Below are 15392 nucleotides of genomic sequence, written 5' to 3'. Positions count from 1 at the left end.
CAGCAACCTGGGTCCTTTGTTCCTAAATATCTTCCTAGGTTGCTTGGGTTAAATAGAGGAATTAGTTCCTGGTTTCTTAGTCTCTCATTTATTTCAAATAGACCAGAGATCTTAGATGGTGCTCTGATGATATCAGGAAAAATACTCCCCAAAGACTCATTAAGGGGAAAGTGAATTATTTCCTGGACACCTACGACCTCTTTGCACTCTATCCTCATGGGATAGGGAGAGGGGCCTAAGATGCCAGATTAGAACTGGGATCCTGAGGGCATTGTTATTGCTCTTGCCCTTCTTATTACTGCCCTTTCCCCTTGCCAGGACTAATGATCATTGGTCACCCTGGGGAGATTTCATTCTCTGCTTCTCACTCAGCAGAACCATCAGAATACAAAATAACAGAGTGCTTCCTACTTGAGCACTTCCATGAATTCCTGACATCCAAATGTGGATATTCCCTTTACCAGGGAAAATTATAACCCATCCTTACCTTCTTATCCTTTATGAGTCTTATCTATTCTCCTCCATAAAATCAACTCCAAAGAGGCAAACATTATGTCAGAGGCTACCCTCAATGCAGATAGAAGCATGATAGACAACATTTGTATAGTCCTGAGCACAGCAACTGGTGTATAGCTGCAATAATTAAAATTCTCTGGAGCCTATATATTAATTTATAATTATTTATTAGTAAAAGTGAGAGAGATAGAAAGATCACTAGGTTGACCTAACTAAGAAAAACCACTTCCACATTACTCAGCTCGAGTCCCCAGTTGAGGCTCAAATGAAACACTCTAGAGAAGGGAGCAAGTCGAATGTCCAGCCAGAGAGAGGGTCCCAAGGGAAAAAGAGCAAACTAATGCTCCTCCCTTTTTTTTATAAGGTCAATAATGTCACCCCTCCTGGGGCTCTCCAATTGGACAGTCAGGGTCCTGAGTCTTGACTTCCCCTCCTGACATGTCACCTGCCACAGGGTGACTCCCACTAGCCCCTTCAGGGCTTCAGGTGCCCACTCATTTGGGACTTTAGTCCCATGATATGATGGTGTCCTAACTTAATACCCATGCTAGGGTAAAGGGTTACTTTTTGCATTAATTTCACACTTAGTAAACACTATCTAAATAGGTAAATATTAAAATAAAACATACTGTACAAAAACAAAAACATAAATATGTATATATGTAAATACCATCATCATTGTCATCATCATAGTTGTTGTTATTCATAGAATGGAAAGGAGGCTTGGCTTGCTTGACCAAGTATGAGGAGTCCAAACCCAAACTCTGACTCTAGAGAAGAAACTTTGCAAGCTAGTCCTGCAACTTCAGCTCCTCACTCTCAGTCTCCCATATAGTCAAGGCACTATCAAATTTTGTCCAATCTCTCATGCTTCCTTCTTTCTACATGTATATGAACAGCCCAGTTCAAGCTGTCACCACCTCTTGTCCTGGACCAGAGCAAATGTCTTCTCATCAGCCTCCCTGCCTCCAATCTCTTCCTAGTTCAGCCCATCACTTGGCTTCTAAGACAAACTTTCTAAAGCATTGATCTGATGGTGAAACTCACTCCCATCCCCACTCAATGAGTTTGTAAGATTAGTCACTTGCTGCTTCTGGATGGGTAGGTGTTATTTATGCTTTCCTTTTCCTTGGGTCTTCTACCAGGAGTGCAATAGTCATGAAGCTGGCAGCTACTTCCAAGTTTAGCTTCTCTTTTTAGCTAATTCAGTTAGTTCTTAGAGACTGGTGGCATTTCACATTTCCTGGTGATGTACCCAGATTTAATTTTTTCTTTTTCAGAATTCTGGCTCATGCTACTTCCAGAAGGAATCCCTTATGGAGTCAAGTATTTGACTGCAGTGTAAAGATGAGATCTACTATGGACTTTATTCCTTGGTCTTCCTCCCTTCTTGGGCTTTTATTCATATAATTCCTCTGTGAGTAGCAAGCTATTGTACATCACTTTTGAAAGGACGTATTTACTTCCTATTGCTGTTTATTGTACTAGACCTTCCTCAATTACCTGATAAGGTGTGATTTTCCATTAGTTAACTTTTATGAGTTTTCTTAAAAACACTGAAGTTGTGAGACAGGACACCAACTCCTACCTGGAGTTTCTGGCACCAAACTTGAGCACTGTGACAATGTCGCTTCCTTTCAGTGGCTTTTTGTGTTAAATCTTTAGCTAGGAGGTAACTCTCTTTAAACCGATCGGTTGGTCTCATGAACCTCTGTTGATCATAGAACTCTAGAGTTCCCCTATCCTTTGACAGTCCATTGCATAGTCCATGGACAACCAAGGATTTCCACCCAAACATGTACAAAAATAGTTTAAATGCTTTGATTTTACTTATAGAGGAATTTTAAGTATAAAACAAAAATGTCATATTTTGGTATTACTGAAGTTTCTGTGAAGGCTTGAATATTCTGAAATATTTAACACAGTACAATTAAAGCATCTCAGTTGGCTATCTCTTTGATGGCAGTAGAGCTTAGATAGAGAATTCTTAATTCCTTCTAGGTCAAAGACTTCTCTAAATAAAATGATCTCAAAACTTTGAAAGTTTTTGGAGGGAGAAATCAATACAGCAAGGTGATATAGTGGTTAGTATGCTAGACCTAGAATCAGGAAGATCTGAATTCAAAACTAGTCTCTGAGAATTGCTAGCTCTATTTCCTCTAGGTTCCCCATCTTTAAAATGGAGACAAAAATAGCTCCTACCTCCAGGGCTTTTGTGAGGATCATATGAAATAATTTTTAAAAGTGCTTAGCATAAATTCCTGGCATATAATAAGTGCCATGTAAATATTAGTTATTATTATGCTGTTAATCACATTTAAAGATATTCTGTCACTATTAATCAGAGAAATGAAAATTAAATAACTTTTACCTTCCACCTCATACCAATTAAAATGGCAAATATAATAAGAGAGGAAAATGATCAGTATCAAATAGGTAGAAAAAAGGCATACTAGTATAATTTTAATGGAGTGGGGAATTGGCCCAGTCTTTCTGGGAAGCAATTGGAACAATTCTCTGAAAGTTACTAAATTAGGATCAAACTAAACCACTTCTAGGCTTATATCCCAAAACAGGAAAAGAATCTTTATATATATGCACATATTTATTAAAAACTCTTTCCCTAGGTAGCCCTGAATTGGAAAGAAAACACATGTTTTCCTCTTTGAGAATGGCCAAGTTACAGTATAAGAATGCAAAGGAATACTATTATGCTATAAGAAAAGATGAAAGGAACAATTTTAGAGGAAATTGAGAATGAACCCACTCTATGAATGAAGATTGAACAAAAGAGCACAATTTATATAAGATAGAAATATCTTAGAGAAAAAAACAAACAAACTTGAAATCTTAGAGCTCTGAACAATGCAATAATAAATCATGAGTCCAGAAGACAAAAACCGAAAATGCTACTTGCCTCCTACCAGAAAGGAGATGAACTTAAAAGCAGGGAGACAGAGGGAAGGGGAGGACATACATTTTGGGGCATGGCCAGTATTGGGATTTGTTTTGCTAGACAATACATGTTTATGACAAGTTTTTTTTTTACCTTTTTGTTGTTAATGTCATTGTTATTGAATAGGAGAGAGGAGTCGGATAAGTGAAAAAATTATAAGAAAAATCTTTATTTTAATCAGATCTTCTTAGGGGAGCTAAACATTGATAAATAAATTTTCATCAGCATGGATATTTTTTGGATCTGTAGGCCTATATATACTTTTACTTTGGGTCAGACACTCTACTACTATCCTACCTTCTCCTATCCCAGAATCATCTCCATCACTACCCAAGTTTGAGGACCATGCCAGCACATATGACTAAATAGGTTCAATCCTTGAAGGTTGCATTCCAGGATATTATTGTCCAAGTTCCCACAACTGCTGTTTTACCTAGATTCAAACACTGCATCAAATTATAGTACCAAGAAATTCCATTTCATATACTTTTACTGATTAGAATTTTAAAAGTATACAGCTGTCCCTCAAGTTAGCAGTAATGCCAATAATTTCACAATTAATTACAGTATTGAAAATATTTATCCTTTGTGCTTATTAACTATATACAAAAGTCTTTCCAAAAGCTTTTAGTAATTTTTTTCTTTCTAGCTTCACACATTCTGATGCAAAAATAAATCAGAAATTGATGAAAATAATCACATCTGGGACTTTACACAGAAAGTTTAAATTCAGAACTAAAGAGGCCCTGATTATAATTAGCTTATATGGTTTATATCAACCTTTTGGGCAAAAGAGTTTTTTACCTGGAGTCTGTGAATTCAAAGTTGTTCAATATACTTAGGGTCTGTGGTAGCTAATAAGGTCCTTTCCTTCTCAGGCTTCAGAGATATCTCATCTGTAATATTTATTGGGAAAGGAAATAGGATTGGGAAAAATGGGGAAAAATGGGGGATAATGGGAGGTTTGTATAGGGGTAAGGAGGAGTTAAGGGGAGAGAGGGAACACTGTTTGGTGAAGCAGGGGAGGGAGATGCCCCCTGCTGAGAGGAAACAGCAGGGGTCCAATAAGGTCTTTTATTGCCTTGATGACTGAACTGAAGTTCAGCTCCCTCTATGACCAGAAAATATAGTCCACTTATCTGACTGTGAATTCAAATAACATAAAGTTTAATAACTAGTTGGGATTGGAGTTTTCTCAGCTTCAGACCTGAGGCCAGGCCCCAGAGGCTGGCGGAGAGTTTGTCCCACTCTTGTCTACTCTCGTTGTTCTAATTCAGAATCTTAGCAGTACACAGAAAGCAAACAAGAACAATTCTAACCTTTAGAAGCCTGTGTCTTCGGGCTGAACCAAGAAGAGCATGCCACTCCAGACTGGGCTGAACAAGCTCCTCTCTCCTCCAACACCAGGACCCCAGTCTTCCCCAGGCAGAAAGGAAGTGCTAGTCACAAGACCCAACTGCCACTCCCAGTTGGCCCTTCCCCCACACAAACTGTTAGTCTAGTTTCCTTTCCACACATCTTTGATGACATTAAAGTGGAGATCCCAAACCTCAGAATGAATATCTTTATATATAACAGCAATGAACAAACTTATAATACATACATAATGTTGTGAAAGTAGTCTCCCTGGCCCATTGATTTTTTCTTTTTTTCTTTTTAAAGCATTCTCTAACAACTAGTCAGGGCAGTAATAAATTCTGCCATATCAATTTATAATTCACTTAATTTCTAAAAACTTCACAATTCTATAAATCATTGCTATACTTTATTTTTTAAACTCAATTTATTTCCAAATTCTCTCCCTTGCCCAGCCATTGATAAGGCAAGAAAAACAAAGCCCATTACAAATATATATAATTGGATTATTTGCTGTCTTTGGGAGGGAGGAAGAAGGGAGGATGAGAGAGAATTTGTATCACAAAATATCAGAAAACAAATGTTAAAAACTGTTTCTATATGCAATTGGGGATAAAACATATAATAAAAAACAAATATGTGTGTATAGTCAAGCAAAACAAGTTTTTGTATTAGCCATATTAAGAAGAAAAAGAAAAGGAAAGAATGAAAAGAAAATATACTTCAAACAGCCTTCTGAGTCCATCAACTTTCTATCTGGAGGTGGATCACTGCTATACTTTAACAGCAAACTTTTCAAGTCATTCTCTTAACTGACTGCCAAAATAGCATGGAAATTATCATAGATTGTCCTCCCCTTTAATAAAGGGGAGGTATGTCAGTCAATTTCCTGATTACTTGAGTTTCAAGTTAGAATTCCCAAAGGACTCATTTTTGGGATTTCCTCCTTCACAGAGCTGATCAAGTTTTGTGATCTATTTGCCACCCCAGACTCAACAGCTATTGGTATGAGATACTTTCCTTCTTGGTGGAGATTAATACCCTGCATTTGCATGAAGGATGGGGTGGTATGGGCAAGAAAAGAGAGGATAACTCTTCAGTCTTCAATATCTTCTTTGAATCTCTTTAGATTATTTTAGTTATGCAGTCACTTTATTTTTAGTTCCAGTTTTTTACCAATTACATATAATAACAAATTTCCACATAAAATTTCCTATGTTATATGATCTCACTTATCTTTCTCCCTTCCTTTCCAATCTTGGGGTAGGAAGGCAATTTGATCTGTGTTATACATATATTATCATGTAAACATATTTCCATATTGTTCATTTTTTGTGAGTAATCTTATAAACCCAAATTTCCAAAACATAAACCCAAATATCCATTTGAAAAAGCATATGCTTTCATTTTATGCAGTCACTTTAGGTGCTTCTGGCTTCCAGCTACAAGAGAGAAAATGGATGATGATTCTTCAAGTTGCTGAAGGAAAAGATTCTGGGAAGAAGTTGACATGAGAGGAGCTGATAGTCTCTATCATGTCCCTGTTCCCAGCTTGATAAATTAGAATATTTGGTGGGTAGTCCCTTTAGCAGAGGATTAGGACTCTTTTTCTTGGTTGAGGTGTATCATTTTCCTCAGTGGGAGAGCTCCTTCACTCTGTTTTGTCTGGTATATATTCTCCTATGTATACCTTTTCTGCTTTTAGTTTTTTTTTCTTTTTCAATTTGGATAAATGGGGTTTCTTTACTAAGTGCTACCTGTGGTTCATTAGAGCTCAGAGACCTCCGGTTTTCTCCAGTAATGAAACTTTGATCAGAAGTCACCTTAAACCTGAAAATTGCATCCCTCCAGCTAATAACATTTAAGGCATCAGATAGATATAATCCTATTCCATGTCTCCTTTCTCTGAGGAGAGCCACATATTTGGCCCCATCTTTCTGTTGCCCTTCCTGGCAAGAAATAAAGACTCCTTCATAGAAGGATGGGAGAGAAGAGGATAGAAATGTCTCTTCTGCTTTCCTTAGAGCCACTTAATAACATCCTCATGATACATGTAGGAAACAGCCTTTGCTGTATACTCAATATTGAGGATTGCTTTTCTTAAAGGAATTAAGGGGATTGTTTTACAGTGAATTGTGTTGAGATTAAAATTCTCTAGAGGCTGTATATTAATTTATAATTACAGGGAAAGTGAGTTGGAGAGACAAAAGTCAAATAATTACATGGCTGGCCACCTATCCCAATGCTTGGCTAGAAGAACATGCTCCTTGGCCAAAAAAAGGAAGAAAGATCCTTTGAGTTTCCTAGGTCCATCACTTATACCCACTGCATTGTCACTTTTTCTGGATCACTCCAGTTGGACAAACTTTGTCTCAGCCTGGGTCAGAGGTGTAAATTGTGAAATCTCTCAGACTTGTGAATGTTAAAAATTTCCCCATCAGGGAATTCTTAATTGGAACAAATTCCCTACTGAGAAACATTCCCTATTTTGATGTGAGAACTCGCCAGGATCAGAAATGGGAGGACCTCTACTCCAACCATACTTAAGACTGCTTTAGGGGAAAAAAAAACTCCTTGCTAAACAAAGAAAGGTCTTGGATCCATGCTTATGGTGGGGCAAGGAGTTCTTTGAGCCAGGCCTGTTTTTAGAATTGATACAATGAGATGCTAGGTACCTAAAAGGGTCGGGCAAGTTTTGTCTTAATGAGATTAGTTGACTCAGCTGTGTTTTCACTGGTTCAGACTTACTGAGGAGATTTGTTGACTTAGCAGGAATTTAGATGGGCAGTCCTTTGGAAAGCATCTACAGTGATTGGTAGATGTAGGGACTTAGGGGAGGTGACATGGGAGAAAAACCCCTATATAAGAAAAAGTAGAATCTCTTGAGATATATCCTTTTGGAGAAATCCTTTTGGAGGATCTCTGATGAGGATCGCTTGGGAAGAATCTCTTGAGAGAGGCTCTGGAGAAAGGCCCTTTGGAACAGTCTCTGGCCAGAAGGCTCTCTGGTGAAGTCAGCTGAGATGGAGCTGGCCTGGTGTCACTAGAATCCTTGTTTAGTCAGACCTTGTGGTAAGTGTTAAAAAACTGAGTAATTTCTCTCTTAAGACTCAGGTCTAGGCCATATTGGCTTGAGGCCCTTCATACTTATTCCTTTCTTATTCTCTCTCTCTTTCTTTGATTACTCATTGTATTGTTAATTAAAATCTCTATAAAACCCAGTTGACTTGGGTATTTGAATAATTGGGAATATTTCCCTGGCGACCACCTTATATTTGATTTAAAAACCAAGACACTGTAGTGAACCATATTTTCTGCGGTCAAATTTACTCACCCTCTCTTATATCTATCACAATTTATATCTTCCACCATTTTAACTCACTACAGTTTAAGACCTCAACCATTTTAAATCTCAGAGAGGCCAGTGTCCTACACTCCAGGAGTCCCATAGGATAAGAAGCAAGTGTCTTCCAGGAGACCAGAGAGCCATGAGGCTTCTGGCATCCTCCCAAATTACAATGTGCCCCCTTATCAAAATAAATCTCAGCCCTTATTTTTAATACAATTAAAGGGTGGGGGAGTGAGACCAAAATGGATTTTCAAAACTTTCCTTTTAAAAAGGAAAGAGGGGGACCAATTAATGTTAAGTTCTCTCAATTGTCTGCCAATTAATCAAAAGATCCATAACTCCTGAAAGTGAGAATGGGAAACTAGGCATGAACCATCTGTGTAGGATGCATTAATCTGGAGGTATAATAATTACTTTGCAGAATAGAGCAGAAATCCAGATCATTTGGAGGCCATATACAGGTCCTTGGAGTATAAGTGAGGTTTCTTTCAATTGTTTGGAGATACAACTCATAGATTTGGTTTTAATAAAGCAGCACTCCCAAGTGAGGTGGATAATCCCATTGGAAGCAAATCAGTGAAGTCTAGGATATACGAGAATGGCTAGGTAACTGGCTATAGACCAAACTTCTCATTATAGTTTTCCCAGGATTATATTGCTGTCATACTAGTTTAACAGAATCTGACATATGAGAAGAGGACCTTTGATGTTATTTGTCACATGGTGAAGTTTAGGGAACCTACTTCTAGGAAGGTAATAATGATGTGTAATAGAAATGCATGGAGAGACCTGAACATGCACAGACATTCTGGAAATGGTTCTGCTCTACTGTCTGCAACTGCAAAAAACAAAACTCAGGAACCTTGCCAAAGGGCTTAGTTGGCTTCTGCTATTCTCTTCTGATGTCCTCTATGGATCCTTTACTGATGGCTTCCTGCAAGAGACATGGTATAAAGAGATCTGCCTAGGATCTTCTTGATTCTGAGTCTGACATGTGGCCCCAAGAAATAGATCTTAGATTTTAGATGAATGAATTAAAGACTCAAACCATGTGAGTTTCAGAAGGTCAGAAGAGCCACTGTGAGTCCAGATAGATGTCTTGGTATTAGGGCTTTGCAGCAAGCCAAGCATTGATGCCTCAGTTCCAAGGAGTGACCTTTAGGATCCAGTCTAAGAGTAGCTAAAAGAGCTCATTTGGCAGAGATGCCGCATTTGGGCATAAACTTCGTGAAAAAAAAAAATGCTATGTAGATAGTAAGCCAAGTCTGAGCACATTCTTTTCAAAGCCTGAGGTGGGGTAGGAGAGTGTGTTACTGAGATACTGGGGGGAAACATTGCTATTTTCTTGCTATATCTGAAAGGTAAATATCTTTTTGAAAAGTTTAATCTAATCACTGTTAGGTAGCTAAATAGAATTGTGATTCTAGCCAACAGTAGCTAAAAGGGAAACAAAACCAGAGATGGTTTAAGCCAAAAGCCCTGGAAAAATGATAAGCCCAAACCCTTCTCAGTATGCTTAGACAGTAGACTCTAGGAGAATGTGTTGAGAAAGTACACTTGCTACACTAACCTTCCTCCTTTTTGGTGATGTGAGAAACTGTATTGACTGCTAGTGACCGTAATGGGGTGGCCATCAGGAGCTTCCAAAGGAAGTCAGAGAATAGTTTCTCCTGTTCTGAAACAAAGCTTCTTACCTTATTCAGGATTTCTCAGGTACAGTATAGGGCTTAGCAAAATGGCTGGAATAGAGCAAGAACTTAATAAATGCTTGTTTCCTGATAGGACAAGAGGAAAAGGAAAAGGAATGGAAAGGAAGAGTGAGATAGATACTGGATACATTTTCATGTTAGAGATGACTAGATCAGCTGTCATATCAACCATCTGGGTAGAAGCAAAAAACTAAAGCATTAAAATGGACTCCAGTGAATTTCCTCAAATAAATGGATCTTTACTAAGAATAACAATGAATAGTCTCATTACTCATTATCTTTTGCCTCTCAGAAATAACATAACAAGGAAACTAAATGGCTGTAATTAAGAGTTAGATGTAGTATGTTACAAATAGTCAAGATACTATTGAAGATCCTGAAAATAAAGTTCTTACCACCAAAACCCTTTACATGGTCAGATGGTTCAACAACAGAAACTGCCATCATTTTATAAGGACAAATGACATGAAGAGCAGAGACTCTTACTTTCCTTTTTGTATTCCCAGAACTTAGTGCAATGCTTTGCACTTAGTAAGCTTTAATGAATGCTTAATTATTCATTAATAACATTTCTTATATTCTTTTTTTTTAAAATATATTTTATTTGATCATTTCCAAGCATTATTCGTTAAAGACATAGATCATTTTCTTTTCCTCCCCCCCACCCCCCATAGCCGACGCGTAAGTCCACTGGGCATTAGATGTTTTCTTGATTTGAACCCATTGCTTTGTTGATAGTATTTGCATTAGAGTGTTCATTTAAAGTCTATCCTCTGTCATGTCCCCTCAACCTCTGTATTCAGGCAGTTGCTTTTTCTCGGTGTTTCCACTCCCATAGTTTATCCTTTGCTTATGAATGGTGTTTTTTTTCTCCTGGATCCCTGAAAGTTGTTCAGGGACATTACACCGCCCCTAATGGAGAAGTCCATTACGTTCGATTATACCACAGTGTATTAGTCTCTGTGTACAATGTTCTCCTGGTTCTGCTCCTCTCGCTCTGCATCACTTCCTGGAGGTTGTTCCAGTCTCCATGGAACTTCTCCACTTTATTATTCCTTTTAGCACAATAGTATTCCATCACCAACATATACCACAGTTTGTTCAGCCATTCCCCAATTGATGGGCATCCCCTCGTTTTCCAGTTTTGGGCCACCACAAAGAGCGCAGCTATGAATATTTTTGTACAAGTCTTTGTGTCCATTATCTCTTTGGGGTACAGACCCAGCAGTGCTATGGCTGGGTCAAAGGGTAGATATTCTTTTGTCGCCCTTTGGGCATAGTTCCAAATTGCCCTCCAGAATGGTTGGATCAGTTCACAACTCCACCAGCAATGAATTAATGTCCCTACTTTGCCACATCCCCTCCAGCATTCATTACTTTCCTTTGCTGTTATGTTAGCCAATCTGCTAGGTGTGAGGTGATACCTCAGAGTTGTTTTGATTTGCATCTCTCTGATTATAAGAGATGTAGAACACTTCTTCATGTGCTTGTTAATAGTTTTGATTTCTTTATCTGAGAACTGCCTATCCATTTCCCTTGCCCATTTATCAATTGGAGAATGGCTTGATTTTTTGTACAATTGATTTAGCTCATTATAAATATGAGTAATTAAACCTTTGTCAGAGGTTTCTATGAAGATTTTTTCCCAATTTGTTGTTTCCCTTCTGATTTTAGTTATATTGGTTTTGTTTGTACAAAAGCTTTTTAGTTTGATGTAGTCAAAATTATTTATTTTACATTTTGTGATTCTTTCTATATCTTGCTTGGTTTTAAAGCCTTTCCCCTCCCAAAGGTCTGACATGTATACTATTCTGTGTTTACCCAATTTACTTATGGTTTCCTTCTTTATGTTTAAGTCACTCACCCATTTTGAATTTATCTTGGTGTAGGGTGTGAGGTGTTGATCTATTCCTAGTCTCTCCCACACTGTCTTCCAATTTTCCCAGCAGTTTTTATCGAATAGTGGATTTTTGTCCCAAAAGCTGGGATCTTTGGGTTTATCGTATACTGTCTTGCTGAGGTCGTTTTCCCCCAGTCTATTCCACTGATCTTCCTTTCTGTTTCTTAGCCAGTACCAAATTGTTTTGATGACTGCTGCTTTGTAATATAGTTTGAGGTCTGGGACTGCAAGGCCCCCATCATATGTGTTTTTTTTCATTATTTCCCTGGATATCCTTGATCTTTTGTTCTTCCAAATGAACTTTGTTATGGTTTTTTCTAAATCAGTGAAGAAGTAGTTAACATTTCTTATATTCTTAACACTACTTACTTAATATCTTTTTGCCTCAGTTCCCTCAACTATAAAATAGGCATTTATATTAGCACCTACTTCATTTGGCTATCGGGTGAATCAAATGAGATAACATTTGTAAAGCTTTCAGAGTAACTGGCACATTGTAGGCACCAGATAAATGCTTATTCTTTCCCCCTCTCCCTACTTAACCTAGAATTCATGAACTTGGAAAAAATACTGATAACTGGATTTCAATATAATTGGTTTATTTTATAATCTTACTTGTTTTACTTTATTTAAAAACATTCTTCTGAGAAAGGATACATAATCTTCATCAGACTACAAAAGGAGTCTAAGATACAACAAAGCTCAGGAACCTCTATATTAAAGAAACAAAGACACCATCAAAACTGACCTAATGGGCATTGGCAATGAGTACATCATCTACTAACTGCATAATAAGACTTCTTCCTTATGAATCTTGCATCTCCTAGCTATATAGAGAAGGGATTTCATGAAACCCATGAGCTTTGGAATCAAGCCAGAAAACTAACAGATACTGAGAATGTAGGTGAATAAAGGCGGAGAAGAAAAAGTCTTAATGAAATCTGGGCATACACAATATTTTATGTTTGTGGGAATATCAGAAATCACAGACACAGAATTGAACACAAAGGGAAGCCTGCAAATAACATTGTTTCGATGACAAATTCTGAACGTCAGACTCCATTTCTCCCAGTTCAAAACTGGTAGAACAAAAATACTACATGTTGACTTAATTGGTACGGGGATGCTTTAAGCTCCAAGGTGATTGATACCAGGTCTAATGCCATTTACTGCCTCTCGTGTAAGAGGGCCCTGGATAAAAGAAGAGAATATCTTAGTTTTTAATCTGAAAGAAACCAGGCTCACCTTTTATCAAAGAACCTGAACACATAGGTCCTTTTGAACAACAATCCCACTGAGATATCTGACTTAGTTGCTCTTGTTGCAATAAGGAAGAGCTAAAATTGAGTATCTGGAGTAATGCACTCATTATATTAGGAATATTAGAAGTACAAATGATTATAGAATTCACTTTGCATATGAGGTCCCTTCTCATAAAAAAAAAAAAAGCCAACTAGGATTAAGGCAAAGATCAAACAGGTCCATAAGGTCCTATAAATTGAGTATTTCAGCATAAGAAAATAATTAGAATGTTTACAGTTTAAAATTGAGTTCCTCTTTTATCTTTTTTAAACTCTTACCTTCCATCTTAGAATCAATACTGTATATTGGTTCTAAGGCAGAAGAGTGGTAAGGGTTAGGCAACAGGGGTCAATTGACTTGCCCAGGGTCACACAGCTAGGAAGTGTCTGAGGCCAGGTTTGAACCCAGGATCTCCCATCTCTGGGCCTGGCTCTCAATCCACTGAGCCACCCAGGTGCCCCCTCCTCTTTTATCTTCCAAAAATCCCCCCCAAACGAACAAATTTCAGGAACTAGAATGACCATTTTCTCTTATCCTTTTCATGTCCTATTTTTCCCTCCTCCATGGTCAGATCAAGAAGGATGGAAAAAAGGCTATAATCAGTGATCATTTTCATGGATTTTAAACCTAGGTTCCATGACTTTGTTTTCTTTTGTAATGCTATTTCCCAATCACATGTAAAATTTTAATAAACATTGCTCCTATTCCATCCTTGAGAAGATGATTTCATTTTGATTATATATGAGGTCATGCAAAATATATTTTCATATTAGCCATGTTTCAAAAGAAAACAATAAAAATAAAGCTAAAAAGTTATATTTAAATCTATAGTGAGTTTATTAGTTATCTCTTTCTGGAGGTGGAAAGCATTTTTCATCATGAGTCTTTTAGAATTGTGTTGGATCAGTCTTTATCAGAGCAGCTGTCTTTCATTGTTGATAAATCTTTACAATATTGCTTTTACTGTGTACAATGTTCTTTTGGTTCTGCTCACTTTACTTTGCATGAATTCACATATATCTTCCTGTTTTTTTTAAAACCATCTTCCTTATCATTTCTTATAGCCGGATAGTATTATCAGTATCATATACCAGAACTTGTTCAACCATTCCCCAATTGATGGGCATCCTCTCAATTTCTAATTCTTTGCCAACACCACAAAAGAGCCACTATAAATCATTTTGTACAAATAGGTTCTTTTCCCATTTCTTTTATCTCTTTGGGTTAGAGTCACACAGGACTGCTATTGCAGGGTCCTAGCTATTACATTATAATAAACTAGGAAGTAGTTTAAGTAGAATATATCAGTTTTGTTTATCTCTTCAGTGTATTGCCTTTTGAGCATAAATCCAAATTGTTCTCTGGAATAGTTGAGCTATTTAACAGCTCCACCAACAATGCCTTAATGGCTCAACTTTTCCACATCCCATCTATTATTTGATATTTTCCTTTCCTGTCATTTTAGCTAGTCTGATAAGTGTGAAGTGGTATTGTTTTAATTTGTATTTCTCTAGTTAGTAGGGATTTAGAGCATTTTTCATGTGACATGCTGGCTTTGGTTTCTTTTGAAAACTGCTTGTTTATATCCTTTGACCCTTTTTGAACCGGGGGATGACACTTAAATTTGGCTGTTACCTACATATTTAAGAAATTAAACCTTTATCAGAGAAAACTGATACAAAAATGTTTCTTAATTTTCCATTTTCATTCTAATTTTTGCTGCATTAGTTTCATTTGTGTGAAAGCATTTTAATTTCACATAATCAAAATAATCTCTTTTTCTTTTTGTGATCCTTTCTGTTTCTTACTTGGTCTTAAACTCTGGAAGGTACATTTTCCCATGCTTCTCTAATTTACTTATGATATAATCCTTTATAAAAATTGCAATGATTTAAAAATTCTGACTGGGTTCTAGGTAAGAAAATCAATTTATTGCTCAGGCTAGCAAGAACCAATAATTAGTTAATGATCTCTCTTGGTGATCAAAGACATATTCAGAGTCTTGAATCATTAAGTATAATTTCAGAATCCTTCCCCTAGACAGTCCAAGACAGGTGGAATTAATAATTTACATTTCCTCCTTAATTCTTTGATGATGGAAAATTATATGCCTCTTCCTAGGATTCCAATGTCTAGATGAAGAAATCAAGTTATGTCTGGTTAAGAGTAATGCTGTGATGCTACTGCCAGATACACTTAGCTCAAACTAAGTCTTGTTTACCAGACAAGTTGGGGCCCCTAATCTCAGTCATCCCAATTTTGGAAGCTGCTCTGGGGTAAGGAATGTGAAAACATTCTTCAGTT

Source organism: Monodelphis domestica, chromosome 1 (assembly GCF_027887165.1).
Source record: "Monodelphis domestica isolate mMonDom1 chromosome 1, mMonDom1.pri, whole genome shotgun sequence".
NCBI classification, from domain to species: Eukaryota; Metazoa; Chordata; class Mammalia; order Didelphimorphia; family Didelphidae; genus Monodelphis; species Monodelphis domestica.
The sequence above is the reverse complement of the archived record's forward strand: the minus strand, read 5'-3'. Positions refer to the sequence as shown.